The following is a 13,755-nucleotide window of genomic DNA, read 5'->3' as shown; positions in this document are numbered from 1 at the left end:
GACCCCCATAGGAGCCCCTCCTTACAAACTTGTCTATGGGAAGGCATGCCACTTGCCAATCGAGTTAGAGTGTAAAGCTTTTTGGACAATCAAAGCGCTCAACCTTGACCTCAAATTAAGTGGTCAAAGGAGGATGATACAAATTCAAGAGTTAGAGGAATTTTGACTACAATATTATGAGAATGCCAAGATCTACAAGGAAAGGACAAAGTTGCTCCATGATAAGAGAATCAAGCAAAAAGCCTTGCACAAAGGAGATAAAGTCCTTCTATTCAATTCCCGATATCGACTCTTTCCCGGGAAGTTGAACTCTAGATGGATGGGTCCTTACGTGATCACCGAGGTAGGAAAGTATGGAGACTTTGAGATCAAAGCGGAAGATGGAAGCAAATTCAAAGTCAATGGCCAAAGATTGAAGCCATACTATGAGGGAGCATTTATTGGAGAGGTCGAGGTCACCTACCTCGGGCCTCCTCATCCTTGACGAAATCATCAAAGGGAGAGTTTGGTGGAGTCCTCCCTAAACCACCACTTGTAAATATACTAACCCTTCTAACTTGTATTTTTAACTTTATTGCATCCTTTTAGCATAAGCATGATTCATTCCATAAGAGTAAGTGAGGGAGGGTCACTAATCTTTTTGATAAATGAAGGAACTAGTTCTCAAGTGTGGGGAAACCTTTTTATTGAAGTAGAGGAAAAGCAAGGGAAATCCGCTCGTCCCGAGGTAAAGACGACCGTCCAACCAAGAATCCGAGCGGCCAACAGAGATTCCGCTCGTCCAAAAAGAGCTGACAAGCAGGTGTTTTATCCTGATCTGGAATCCGAGCGTCTTTGGGAACAATCCGCTCGTCTTACTCCAGACGCCCGTCGCTTTGCGAATCCGCTCGTCTTTTTGCTGCATGATTTTGGGATTCTTTCCTATAACGAAATCCGAGCGTCTCTCAAACAATACGCTCGTCCAACTTCAGCAAAGATGCTCGTCCTGACCCCGATCCGCTCGTCCTAGCTATTTCAAGTTTTGGAAAAACCTGCTGTAAGAGAATCCGAGCGTCTTACCAAGAATCCGCTCGTCCAAGAACGAAGGAATCCGAGCGTCCTAAGGTGGAATCCGCTCGTCTCCCTGCGGCCTTTATTTTCGATTTTCGCAATTTTAATTCTCCCCCACCACACAATTTGTGACACTTCATCCTTCCTTCCACTTATATTATAAAACCCCCTCTCTCATGACTCCAAAACATATCCCAAGCACTCATTCACTCCACAAAAACAAAAACCCCCAATTTCTAGGGTTTCAAAAGATTCAAAAGCAAAGATCTAATCCACAAAGAGCATATCTATATTTCAACAAATCAAAAACTCCAACTCTACAATCAAAGAATGGGACCAAGAGGATCTTCATTTAAGGAAAGAAGAAGGCCAAGAGTGAGAGGAAGCTCATCTACTTCTCACATCAACACTCTAAGGAGGAACATGAAGAGATTGTGGATCTCACGAAGCTTGACAATTTTTCCAACATTGAATTTATAAATGATGTTCAAAGGCTTGTCTTTCACCGACTACCTCGACTACTTGGTAAGATTATTCTTCCTACCAAATTTCTATGCCATAAAACATTAAGGAATCTTGGAATATACCATCAAACGGAAGCCCTTTTTGAGTTGTTTGGTCTTTCTACCCTATTCCACTTACATGAGCAAACCTACTGACCTCTTGTTCTTGAGTTCTTAAGTTTCTTAAAGATCACAACTTTGAACATAACAATTGGCATAGAGTTTAGATTGGAGAATGTGACAAGGATGATGACTCTTGTTGAGTTTGCAAATGTACTCGGTTTGGATGTCTCGCCTACCCGAACATCTAGACCTAAGAAGTATAGTGTGGCACCATTGTGGAGAGCCATGACCGGACGAGACTTTTTGTATATCAAGGAATGTTTGGCATTTCACATCCAAAACCCTATTCTAAGGCTCACTTACCGGTTCTTATCCGAAACTATTCTTGCACGCCGAGACCCGGCAATTATGAATGAGCTCGATCTTGCATTCATGGAGTCATATCTTGAATTCCAAGGACGAGGTGGATATCATTTTAATGCACCTCTTGTACTACTTGAGAAGTGGGCTATGTTTAGGAATGGGGATGACGATGGGATGAAGAATATCGTCAATGGAGGACTCATTACAAAGCTCGCGAAGCACTTCAATCCAAGGTTCAATGAAAACAATGAGTACACTCCACTCTCCGGGAATACAAGGATCAATGAGGAACTACTTCTTGTGCAACATCATTGGATAACACACGAAGGTGTTGAAAAGAGGATCAAATGGATAACAAAGGTAAGTAACCCTATCTACTTGCCAATGACCGGTTTACCAAGAATTTCACCAAGGAGGGGCCCTCTATCCCCAATCCCGTCATACCTCATCTCCGCAAACCCGAACGAAGCAAATCAAGCACCACCAAACCCCCAACAACAAGAGCCACAACAAAGGAGTGTGTATCCTTGAATTGCTTCCCCTTTGGATAATTTCCGCCACTTAGATGAGGAAAGTGGCTATTCTTTTGTAGATGCATCCATTACTTGATTTTGTGTGCTTTAATGATTGGATATGTCGCCATTTTGGCAAGACTCACCATGCCTTGCAAGAAGGCATCCTACCTCATGGTTGTCTTGTTGTAAGTTGAACGGGCGGAGTGAGACCCGCTAATTGTCTCATGTCGGCTATATTAGTAGGATAGTTTAAATAAGGGTCCTAGTTTTTGTCACCTCTTTACTCGGGACGAGCAAAGGTTCGGTTTGGGGATATTTGATGTGACCATTATTTGAGCATATTTAGTCCCCGAATTAGCCTCGTTCCTATGCTTTTTAGTGCATATTTGGGTCATTTACTATTTTTAGTCCTTTGTATTGTATATTCTTTGAGGTTTTGTTTCCTTAGTAGGAGAGGAGTGCAAACCTTGCATTTTCATGGCAAAATAGAGCTAAATTGATCGAATCTAATGACCAAGCATCAAAGAGAAGACAAGACTAGAAGGCCTTTAAACATATTATAGTAGATGGGCAATGATGAAGAAATCCTTACATCCCCGACTAAATCCCGGAGGATTATTGGAAGAAGAGAGGAAGAAAAGAAGAAAAGGAAAGCTGTGACGAGATCCGCTCGTCCAGCCATGAAGACGCCTGTCCAACACTTCAGAAATCCGAGCGTCTTTGCCATAGGGATGCCCGTCCAACCACGCACCAATCCGCCCGTCCAACCATGAAGACGCCCGTCCAGCCACTCCAGAATCCGCCCGTCCCGACCCCTTGGACGCCCGGATTCTCTTACAGGCCCATACGTCCTCTTCTTCCCTCCATGAAAGATGCGCATATTTGTGAAAGACCGGCAAAAAGGAGACCGGCATCTCCTTTGAGAGGAGCGATTCCTCAAGGACTTAATCGTCATTTAAGCCCTTAGTAAACCCTAATTTATGTACCTAATCCCCACTATAAATACCCCATTAGTCTAATTAGATAATCATGTTCTTCTTATCAATCTCTAGTGTAGTTTATATCATTCTAATCTCTTCTTAATCTTGTAATAAACTCCTAATCAAATATTAATACAAATCTCATTTCCTTAATTTCTCTTTTGTTCATCTTTTATTTTGGGTAATTGAAGATTATTTGGGTTATTATTGGGAGATTGACAACCTTCCAATCAATCATCAAGTACTTCTATGATTCTTTGCTTTATTTTGGAATCATTAGTAGGTATAGTTCTCTTAATCCCTTTTTAATTATTGTTAATCATCTTCATTTATTCATCATGTTTTGCTTTGTTAATATGATTGACAACCTTGTTAACATGTTAAACTTGATAATGAGTGAGTAGTTTCCTTAACTAGGGTTAATGGGTAATTAGGGGAAACCAACATGGGGAATGATTCATGCTTAATTTAATATGTTTTCATAATTTATTTGCTTGCTTGTTGTGATCTCAACTTATGCACATGTTATGTTTGATGAAATGCGAGCCTATGAATCCTTGCATTTTTACCCATCACTTACCTTTTCAATGAGACTTGTAAGACATAAACCAACTCGAGTCTCATTAGACCATGCATATAGTTGAGTAGGGAGGATTAAGTCGACTTGTAGGTGTTGTACAATCTAATCGATTCGGCTCCGGGACCCAAACCTTCCTAGGATTGTAAGATATAAACTAACTCGATCCATCACAACAATAATTGCTTGCTTATAATTTGAGGATATGTTTGTATGATCAATTCCCATGAATCCCCGATGACCCCATGACACCCTAGTGCTTTTAATCAATTGTTTACATCTCATTTTAATCATCTTGCTTGTTTACTTTTATTGCTATTTAGTTTAGTGATCTTCAAATCTCAACACAAATTGTGACACCCATAGACACCGCTACTTGCAATCGAAAATCCTACATCAATAACCGTCCCTTGGGATCCGACCTTTACTTGCCTCTTTACTAATAGTAGAGTTGTTTGTGAAGTTATAAATATTGTTTTGGTCTAGGTGCTCCTAACGACAAGTAACCGAAAATTAATCTCCGAGTGAGTTCGACCATGCATGCGTACCTTCTTGTCGATGTCTTGAAGAAGGAGGGGTCAAGATGGTACGGTAGTATGACCCTTGTGCATATAGTTGAGCAAATGGAGCACGGGTGGGATCCATCATGGTTGGTGCTTTGCGAGATCATCCGCTTTGCATAAGAAGGGCTCTTGTGGAGAAGATCCCTCGTTCAAATCTCCAAGGATCCTCCAAGTCTGGCTCATGGAGAGGCTAAGGTATGTAGAGCTTCCGGTCGACTCTTCTTCTTACTCCTTCCGTCACCTTACTATGAGGAAGAAGTTGTATTCGGATAGCTTTGCGTTCACTGAGGCTTATTGAACCTCGGAATTGGTGGAGGAGGATGGTCCTCATATCCGTTGGGTGGTGTCGTGGTGGCAGTTGAGGTCCTTCACGGGGTTGCCCGCTTCGGCCGCTAGTTCTTGTTCTTTGATGGGGGTAGGCTTGAAGGTTGCTTCCTTCATCTATCCCGAAAGGCTCACGAGGCAAATGGGCCGCCAATAAAAGGTGCCCGCTCAAGATACTCTCGCCCAAGAGACTGTGTTTCGAAACTCCGAGCTTGTGGAGGTGTTCGAGAGGTGGTGGGCCACTCGGCCAACTTGGAAGGTACCAAACCCCGTTGCTATGACATGGGTGACTCCCGCTTATGTGAAGTGGTCAAGAGCTCAAACCTTGAAAGAAAGGTCCAAGCCCCGTAAGGACGAGGTCGTTGACTTGAAGTATATGGAAGTTGGGAAGGCCAACCGTGCTTTCTTTGACGACTTTGCCGATGACATTATCCCGGATGTAGTGAGGCCACGAAGAGGAGGAGCGCAGGTCCCAAAGAGATGGTGGGCCGTATATGGGCTCGGCTAGGACCGAGTATGGGGTCATGCAAGAGATCGGAGGCCGTCGCCGTTATAGATCCGTTGAGGATCCGTTCCGAAGAGGATGTCTATGCTAGGCGAACCAGCAAGAAGAACAAGGGGAAGATGTACCCCGACGGAAAAGGCAAGGGTAGAATGGAAGAATGAAGACCTCCATTACCCGTTTTACTATTATGTTGTAATAGTGTTTGTGTGTTTTTATTATGTTGTACTAGCTACGTATTGTGTATTTTTGTGCTAGTTTTACTATGTGAGATGCCTTAGTCGACACTTTAGCTTGGCAAGTTGTGGACTTGCTTGGCTTTATTTGTTGTCAAGTTTGTAATCCTTCTCATTATTAATTAAATAAGAGGATTGGTTGTGTTAAAAGAAGTTGTGAACGCTTGTTTCTTCCATCCATCTTGTAAAGGCAATTTGGTTTGAATTATCCTAAACATTGCACTTGTGAAAGAGAATTTTGTGGGAAGGGAGAAAGGCTTCTTTTTTGTTTTTGTGTAAAAGGGAATGTTTCCTCTTTTCTTTTGCTTTGAAGTTGGTATGGGTGATTGTTTTTTTTTGTGTGGATGGTTGTATCCTTCTCTTGTAAGAAAGGACTGCCTACGTACACACCTGAAGAGGTGAAATCAAACCATGCTCGTAGTTCGAATGTTTTGTTTATTTTGTTCAGGTGTTGTGGTTGTATCCTTATTGTGTAGGAAAGGAATGCCTACGTATCCACGTGAAGAAGTGAAATCAAACCATGCTCGTAGTTCAGGTGTTTTTGTTTTAAGTGCAAGTGGATGTTTCCTTTAATAGATTAAAGGTTGTTTGAAACATGGCAAGGTGCCGTAACTTAGTCTCGATAAAACATGCAATTCAAATCAGAACGCTTTGAGGAATTGACTTGAAAGGGGGATATTGTGGTCACTAGTCGTGAAATTAGGGAAAGGTTTGTGGGTCGCTAAGGTCCAAGCGTAGTATTTCTTGAGTTGCTCTAGGTTGGTCGGGTTTGTAAAATCTTCCCCATCTAGGTCACTCAGTCTCACTGCGCCCTCGAAAGTATTTTCTTGACCCGATATGGCCCGACCCAATTAGGTTTGAATTTCCCCCTCGGATCGACGGGTAATGATGCTCGAACCGACTTGAGGACCAAGTCCCCTTCTTTAATGTTTCTGGGTTTGACTTTTTTGTTGAATGCCCGTTGTATACGTCGTTGGTATAGCTGGACGTTGTGTAAGGCATTGAGTCGCCGTTCGTCAAGGAGTGTGAGTTGTTCGAACCTTCGACGGGTCCATTCCGCCTCAGGAACTTGATTTTCCAGTAGAATGCGTAGAGATGGAACCTCCAACTCTACTGGTTTAACCGCCTCCATACCTATGCTAGGTTGAAGGGTGTTGCTCCTATTGGTGTTCGAATGGAGGTAATTGTATTCCATCTTTTGGATGATGGTGACAAAAGTTTTGTTTGCTGCCTCTACCGCTCCGTTGGTTTGGGGACAATAGGGGGATGATCGATGTCGTTTGATTTTGTATTTGTCTAGCAAGGCTTGTGTTTCTGCCCGGAAGTGGGAGCCTTGGTCGCTGATGATTTCATTGGGGTACCCCATATCGGCAGATGATGTTGTCCTGGATAAAATTGGCCACTTGTCTGGTGGTCAAGACTGCATAGGACTGTGCTACCACCCATTTTGTGAAGTAGTCGATTGCGACGAGGACAAAGTAATGCCCTTTGGTGCCTATTGGGTTTGACTTTTTCGACGATGTCGATGCCCCAGGTCGAGAAAGGCCAGGGTGATGTCATGGTGTATATAAGGGATGGTGGTATGTGTTATATGTTGGCGAAGATTTGGCGATTATGGTAATGTTTGACGTACTTTCTGCAATCGGCTTCCATGGTGGTCCAGTAGTTGCCCAACCGCATGATTTTTCGAGTTAGTATCATTGCGCTCATGTGAGGGACGCATTCTCCGTCGTGGACCTCTCCCATGACTTTTTTGGCTTTGTGATGATCAGTACAAAGGAGAAGTATCCCTTGGGGTGTTCTTTTGTATAGTTTTTCTTGGTTTATCACGAATTGTGATCCAAGTAAACAGATGGCTCTTTGTCCTCTTGTATCCGAGTTTGGAGGGAATTCGTTTTTGGTTTTGTAGTTGAGGATGGCTTGGTACCAAGGTTCGACATGGTTCTCCTCATCGTTGTTGATGGCGCAGATATGAGCTGGCTCGCTCCTTGTCTCGATACATAAGGGCATCGATGTCATTTCGTCAGGTACGTTGACGAGCGCGGCAAGTTTTGCTAGGGTATCAGCAAATTGATTTTCCTTCCGTGGCAAGTGGAAGTAATCGTCTTGGTCGAAGAATTCGGCCTCTTGATTAATTTTTGCTTAGTAGGATGCTAAGCTGTCGCTTCGGATTTTCCATGATCCGGACACCTGATTGATGATGAGTGAGGAATCGCCGTGGACACTCAACTTCTTGATGCCAAGTGTTATGGCTGTTTATAGGCCGATGAGGCATGCTTCATATTTAACGGCATTGTTGGTGACGACGAAGTCTAGCTTGTCTAAGATCGGAACATGTTCCCCTTCTGGTGGTAATAGAAGGACTCCGACCCCGAAGCCTCTTAGGTTTGATGCACCATCGAAGTATAGGTTCCATGCGTCGGTGTCGGCACAAAGGATGTCTTCGTCAGGAAGTGACCATGTGTCGGTCATTGGATCCTCGTTGACGGGGCTTTCTGCTAGGAAATCAGCGACTGCCCTTTCCTTGATAACCTTGAGGGGTACGAATTTGAGGTTAAATTCGGATAGCATGAGTGTCCACCTAGACAACCTTCCGTTTAGCATGGGCTTTTCGAAGATGTATTTAACCGGATCCATCTTGGAGTAGATGTGAACCATGTAGCTGAGCATGTAATGTCGCAGCTTCTTTGTTAACCAAACCAGGGCAAGGCATGTCTTTTCCATTTGGGTGTATCTCGTTTCATATTCGATGAACTTTTTGCTGATGTAGTAGATGGCTCGTTCTTCGTCGTCGACTGTTTGTGCTAGCATTGCTCCCATGGCTATGTCGGTGACAATCAGGTATAGAGATAAGGAGATTCCTTCCTGAGGTGGCATGAGGACAGGAGGCTTGGATAAGATTTCCTTTATCCTGTCGAAGGCTTTTTGACAATCGTCGTCCCAATCAGTGTGATCGGAGGCACGAAGCTTCTTGAAGAATGGTTCACAAATCATAGTGAGCTTGGCTATGAAGCGGCTGATGTATTGGACTTGCCCGAGAAATCCCCGAATCTCCTTCTCGTTCTTAGGCTGAGGCATTTGCTGAAGAGCTTTGATTTTGGTAGGATCAATTTCGATGCCTCTTTTACTAACAACGTGTCCCAGGAGTTTTCCGGAGGTGACCCCAAATACACACTTCTAAGGATTTAGTCTCATGTTGTATTTTCGAAGACGAGCCAAGAATTTTTGAAGGGCGATGATGTGGCCGTCCCGCTCTTTTAATTTGACGATCATGTCATCGACATATACCTGTACTTCCTTGTGCATCATGTCGTGTAGGAGAGTTGTGGTGGTTCTTTGGTAAGTTGCTCCAGCGTTGATTAGACCAAAAGGCATGACAGTGTAGCAATATGTACCCCACTGTGTAGTAAATACAGTCTTGTGCATGTCTTCCTCAGCCATTTTGATCTGGTTGTACCCAACATACCCGTCGGTGAATGATAAAAGGGCGTGCTCGGCGGTGTTGTCTCAACATGTGGCAGAGGGAAGTCGTCTTTTGGACTTGCTTTGTTCAGGTCCCTGAAGTCGACGCAAACCTGAATTCTCCCGTCTTTCTTGGGTAGGGGGACTATTTTGGCCACCCAGTCAGAGTATTCGGACACTTTGATGAACCCGGCTTTGAACTGCTTGTCTACTTCTTCCTTGATTTTAAGGGCACATTCAGGGCGCATACGGCGCAACTTTTGCTTCACGGGTTAAGCTTCGGGTTTGATGGGTATCCTGTGCTCTGCAATCTCTCTGTCGATCCCAGGCATGTCTTTGTAGGACCATGCGAATACGTCCTTGTATTCATGTAAGAGGTCGAGGAACTGTTGTCTTTCCGAAGGGTCAAGGGTGGTCCCTATCCTATGTTCTTGAGGTGTGTTGTCGGTCCATACGTTGATGGGTTCGATCACCTCAATGATGGGTGTCCTATCCTCTCGTTTGTCAAGTTCTTTGGCTAGGTGAGGTGGGTAGTCACTCAAGTCAAATTCCTCATATTCGTTCAGAATTGCATTGTAGTTAAATTGAGACGAGCCGTAAGCAAACTTAGCGTTCATTAAGTCGACTTGAGAGAAAAGCTCGGATAGGACAGACATCTCATATGGCAGTCAGAGGCGACACTGTAGAGGAGGTGGCCCCTGGAACAAGCTCCAGGTTGCTACCTTCCGCGGGAGTGGGGATAACCCTAGTTAACTCGGCCTCTGAGGCAGCCACAAGTTTGTGATAAAACAGTGGAAAAGGGACTTTGACTGGGACATCAGGAGCGCTAGGAGTTAAGACAGACTCTAACTCAGACTCAGACTCAGACTCCTTTTCATCTTCACTTCCTTCTCTTAACATAAGGCCTTCTCCAGTTATGATATTGAGAATGCAGCCTTGACGATCGGTCAACTTGACAATTTTCCTCCAGCCTTGTTTAGCTTTCTCTGGGTCAGTATCACAGATTAAGGCAGTGGGATTGAACTTGTCATCCTTTAGAGCAATGTTGATGATGTCCTTATAGCCGAGGTGCTTGATGTTGTCTTCTCCAAAGAGGAGACTCACGGCTTGCCCGTCCAGGCAGGGGGGTTGATTCAGATTTGGTTGAAGCAGCTTTGGTATTGTCGGGGATGAAGTAGCAGTCTTGAAGGACTTCTACACCCGGGTGTCTGACCTTTGCTACGGGGTCATAGATTATCTCCGGAAAGCCATTGTGGAGCTTGGACTCTCCCTCGGGGACGAAGTATCCATTGAGCGTCAAATGAAAGGGTCGGAGGATGACTCCATGCTTTTTGCGCTTCCGTATTAGGAGATTCATTTACTGGATGTCTTCATCGGTCGGCTCATAGCCTAGCTCGAAGGGGATGTTGGGGACCTTGGCCTGTTTCATGGGAGGCAAGGTGCTCTTCAGTGGACTGAGAGGTAGCCCCGGGAAATAATCCTGGCGCATCAGAATGCGGTTGACTATGAGGTTTGAGAATGGGTCACAATCAAAGGGAGCCGACTCATTGGTTAGGGCATTCACAGCTTGGAATCCCCACATTTCACTGTCGTCCTCTTCAATGACCTGAGAGGATATTTCCTTCTTCATGATAGCCTTGATCGGGGATGCGGGAATTGTGATTGTTTTCCCGTTGAAAGGGACTCTGATTTTCTAATGAAGGGTTGAGGTGACGGCCTTAGCGGCGTGAATCCAGGGGCGTCCCAAAAGCATGTTGAAAGAAGCGTCGATATCGACCACCTGAAAACTGGCTTATCTTTCCAGAGGTCCAGTTGCAATGGTCAAGGTGATGAGCCCCGCAACCTTACGACGGATGCCGTCATAGGCACGTACTCCTTGATTATTCGGGACCAAATCAGCTACCTTGATACCCAGCTTATGAGCCGTCTTGAGGGGAATGACATTGACCGCGGATCTGTCATCCACTAGGACCATTGGTATGTTCTTCTTCAGGCACTGCACAGTGATGTATAGGGCCAGGTTATGGTTGGCTCCGAATTGGGTGATATCTTCGTCAGAGAAGATGATCGGGTTGTTTAAGTCAAGGACATCCCTGGTCACGTGTGCTACCACTTCTTCAGGAGAGCAGATGGAGGGAACTGTCAAATTTCCCAAGGCTTGTAGCAAAGTCTGCCGATGTTCGAAGGATGTAGGAATTAGTTGCCAAATTAAAATTTCGGCCTTCGCCTTTTGCAGTTGTTTGAGGATCGAGTTTTCGGGAACCCTGGGTTGAAGGTCCACATCCGGGATGACTTGGTCATTGGCTGTTGGAATGGTTGTTGAATTGTTCGGATTCTGGTAGGGGCCCCCGGACCGGGTAAGGTGACCAATCTCTTTCACCCATTTGCCTTTTCTCGTAACAATGTAGACGTCCTCTGCGTCGTCTCTCCAGATTTCATTGATCTTGGGGACGCGAGGGTATCTTGGAGGTGTATTCCTCGGCGGATAATTTTTGTAGGGGAAGTTCTTGTGGGTTTGATTATTGTAGGGTGTATGCCAGAATGGTCGCGAGAGCAATTCTTTCTTGAACTGGGAGTTTTGGGTGCTCGGAGGACCCTCCCTTGGGCGTGGTGTTGGTGTGGGCAGGTTGAAAGTCAGCCGGTGGTAGGCATCCTCAAGTCGGGTGATCCTTTCTGAGAGACTCGCTATGGCTTCTTCAACCTGCTGGAACATAGTGAGCATGGTTGCGGTGCTGAATACGAACATCCCGTCCGGGGTGTCCTTTTCCAAGGCATTCACCTCGTCCTCAATAGGTAGCATGAGGTGTGAGCAATCCAGGGTTGGCTCGTCATCAGAGATGGCATGGGGATTCCCAAGGGGTTTATCTTGTTATTTGGTTTTGTTGGCGGAGGTAAAGGTAATTCCCCTATCTCAATCATATCTTGAATGGCGTGGTTCAGCTTAAAGCAGGCTTCCGTGTCATGACCTTTGCCCTGGTGGTAATGACAGTAGGCATTGGGATTCCAGAAACGGGTTTTCTTGGCCTCGGACGGGTCCGGAGTGGGCCCAATCGGCTATAGTTTCCCTTGGTCCATGAGTCTTTTTAGGGCACTGGCATAGGTTGTTCCCATGTTTATGAATATCCTTTTGAGGACGCTCAGTTTTCTTTGTGGTTGGTTCGAGGAGGTTGACCTCATCAGTTTTGTTTGTCTGACCGTAGGGATGAGATCCAGTTGACGTAGATCCCTGATAGCCTCTACCGGTGGTTTTGGCTAGAACGCCCTTGCGGAGGTCTTATTCAATGCGGGTTCCGAGGATTTGCAGATCTTGGAATGTTTTGATGTTTTGATATCTCAGCAGGTTGGCATAAACTAGACGGAGGTTGTTGACAAATGTTTCCACCAGAGTTGATTCACTCGACTTACTGACCAATTGAGTGCTTACCCTCCTCCAACGGGTCAAGAATTCTTTGAATGCTTCCTTATCATTCTGAGTTAGGACCTCAAGAGTGCGGATGTTGGCTTGGATTTCGACGTTATCGGCATACTATTTGGCAAATTGAACGGCGACTTCATCCCAAGTGGTAATGCTCTTGGGGTCGAGGGAATAGTACCATTGGCGGGGAATCGGTTCCAGGGATGACGGAAAGATCTGGATGAAAAGTTCTTGCTTGACCCCCTTGATGGACATGTAGTCCTTGAAGGTCCGAATGTGATTGAGCGGGTCCTCCACTCCCTTAAAATTGGGTAAATAAGTTAAGGTAAAGTTGTCGGACAATTAATCCCCAACAGGTTGGAATCTTTAATTGTTCTCAAGGTGGATGTTGTTACAATGGGCTAGGTGTTGTTCTTCCAAGAGCTTGAGCCATTTCCCAGTTCCGGTCAAAAGGCGGAGTGTTGTGTTCTCCGATTTCCTTGTTTTCCAAGGTGACGATACGGGTCTCGTCACAGTCCACGGTGACTTTAAGAGATGTGAGCAGGCTGGCTAACTGAGCAGTCGTGAGATCTCGGTTGTCATCGTTGTTGTTGGATGAAGCAGAAAATGGCTCACGTTACATCCCAATCCGACACGGTTTAACGACTAAACGCAGATAACACAAAAGACGGAAAGACACTTCAGACTCAACAAGACGAGGGCAACCGTGTGTGGTGCCTCAGTGCTGACTCGATTTATGGTGTGACGGTGTTGACCGGACTTTGACCCACGTTCAACGCAATGGCGTGACGCCGTTGAACGAGTCTCGAGGTGAGACGAATCATAAGTAAAGACTCATAAGTACGTTTGCTTTAACTCTATAGACATGAGACCGAATTGGAATAGGGGACTGAAATTTTCGAAAATAAAAATTTTCAAAAAGAATCATTTGTCATTTTATGGACGGCTTCCGAAGAGTAGGCATCTTCAAAGGGTCGACCAGTTAAAAAAGTTGTCTTAAGTTTGTTTTCAAAAGACTGTTTGAGTTCGAGTTGCGGCAGCTCTGAAAACAATGTGCTGTTTCCGAAGACGGCCTTGAAATTCAAAATCGTGTGTTTTGAAAATCGGGTTTTGAAAGGTTTGTGGTCCTGGGGACGGTGTATGGTCCTCGGGGTTTGAAAAGGCCTCGAAAAAGGGTGTGTCATTTTTTGATTTTGAAAGAG

The sequence above is a fragment of the Silene latifolia genome, chromosome 1 (assembly GCF_048544455.1).
Source record: "Silene latifolia isolate original U9 population chromosome 1, ASM4854445v1, whole genome shotgun sequence".
In the NCBI taxonomy this organism is placed as follows: Eukaryota; Viridiplantae; Streptophyta; class Magnoliopsida; order Caryophyllales; family Caryophyllaceae; genus Silene; species Silene latifolia.
This window is presented reverse-complemented; position numbering follows the sequence as displayed.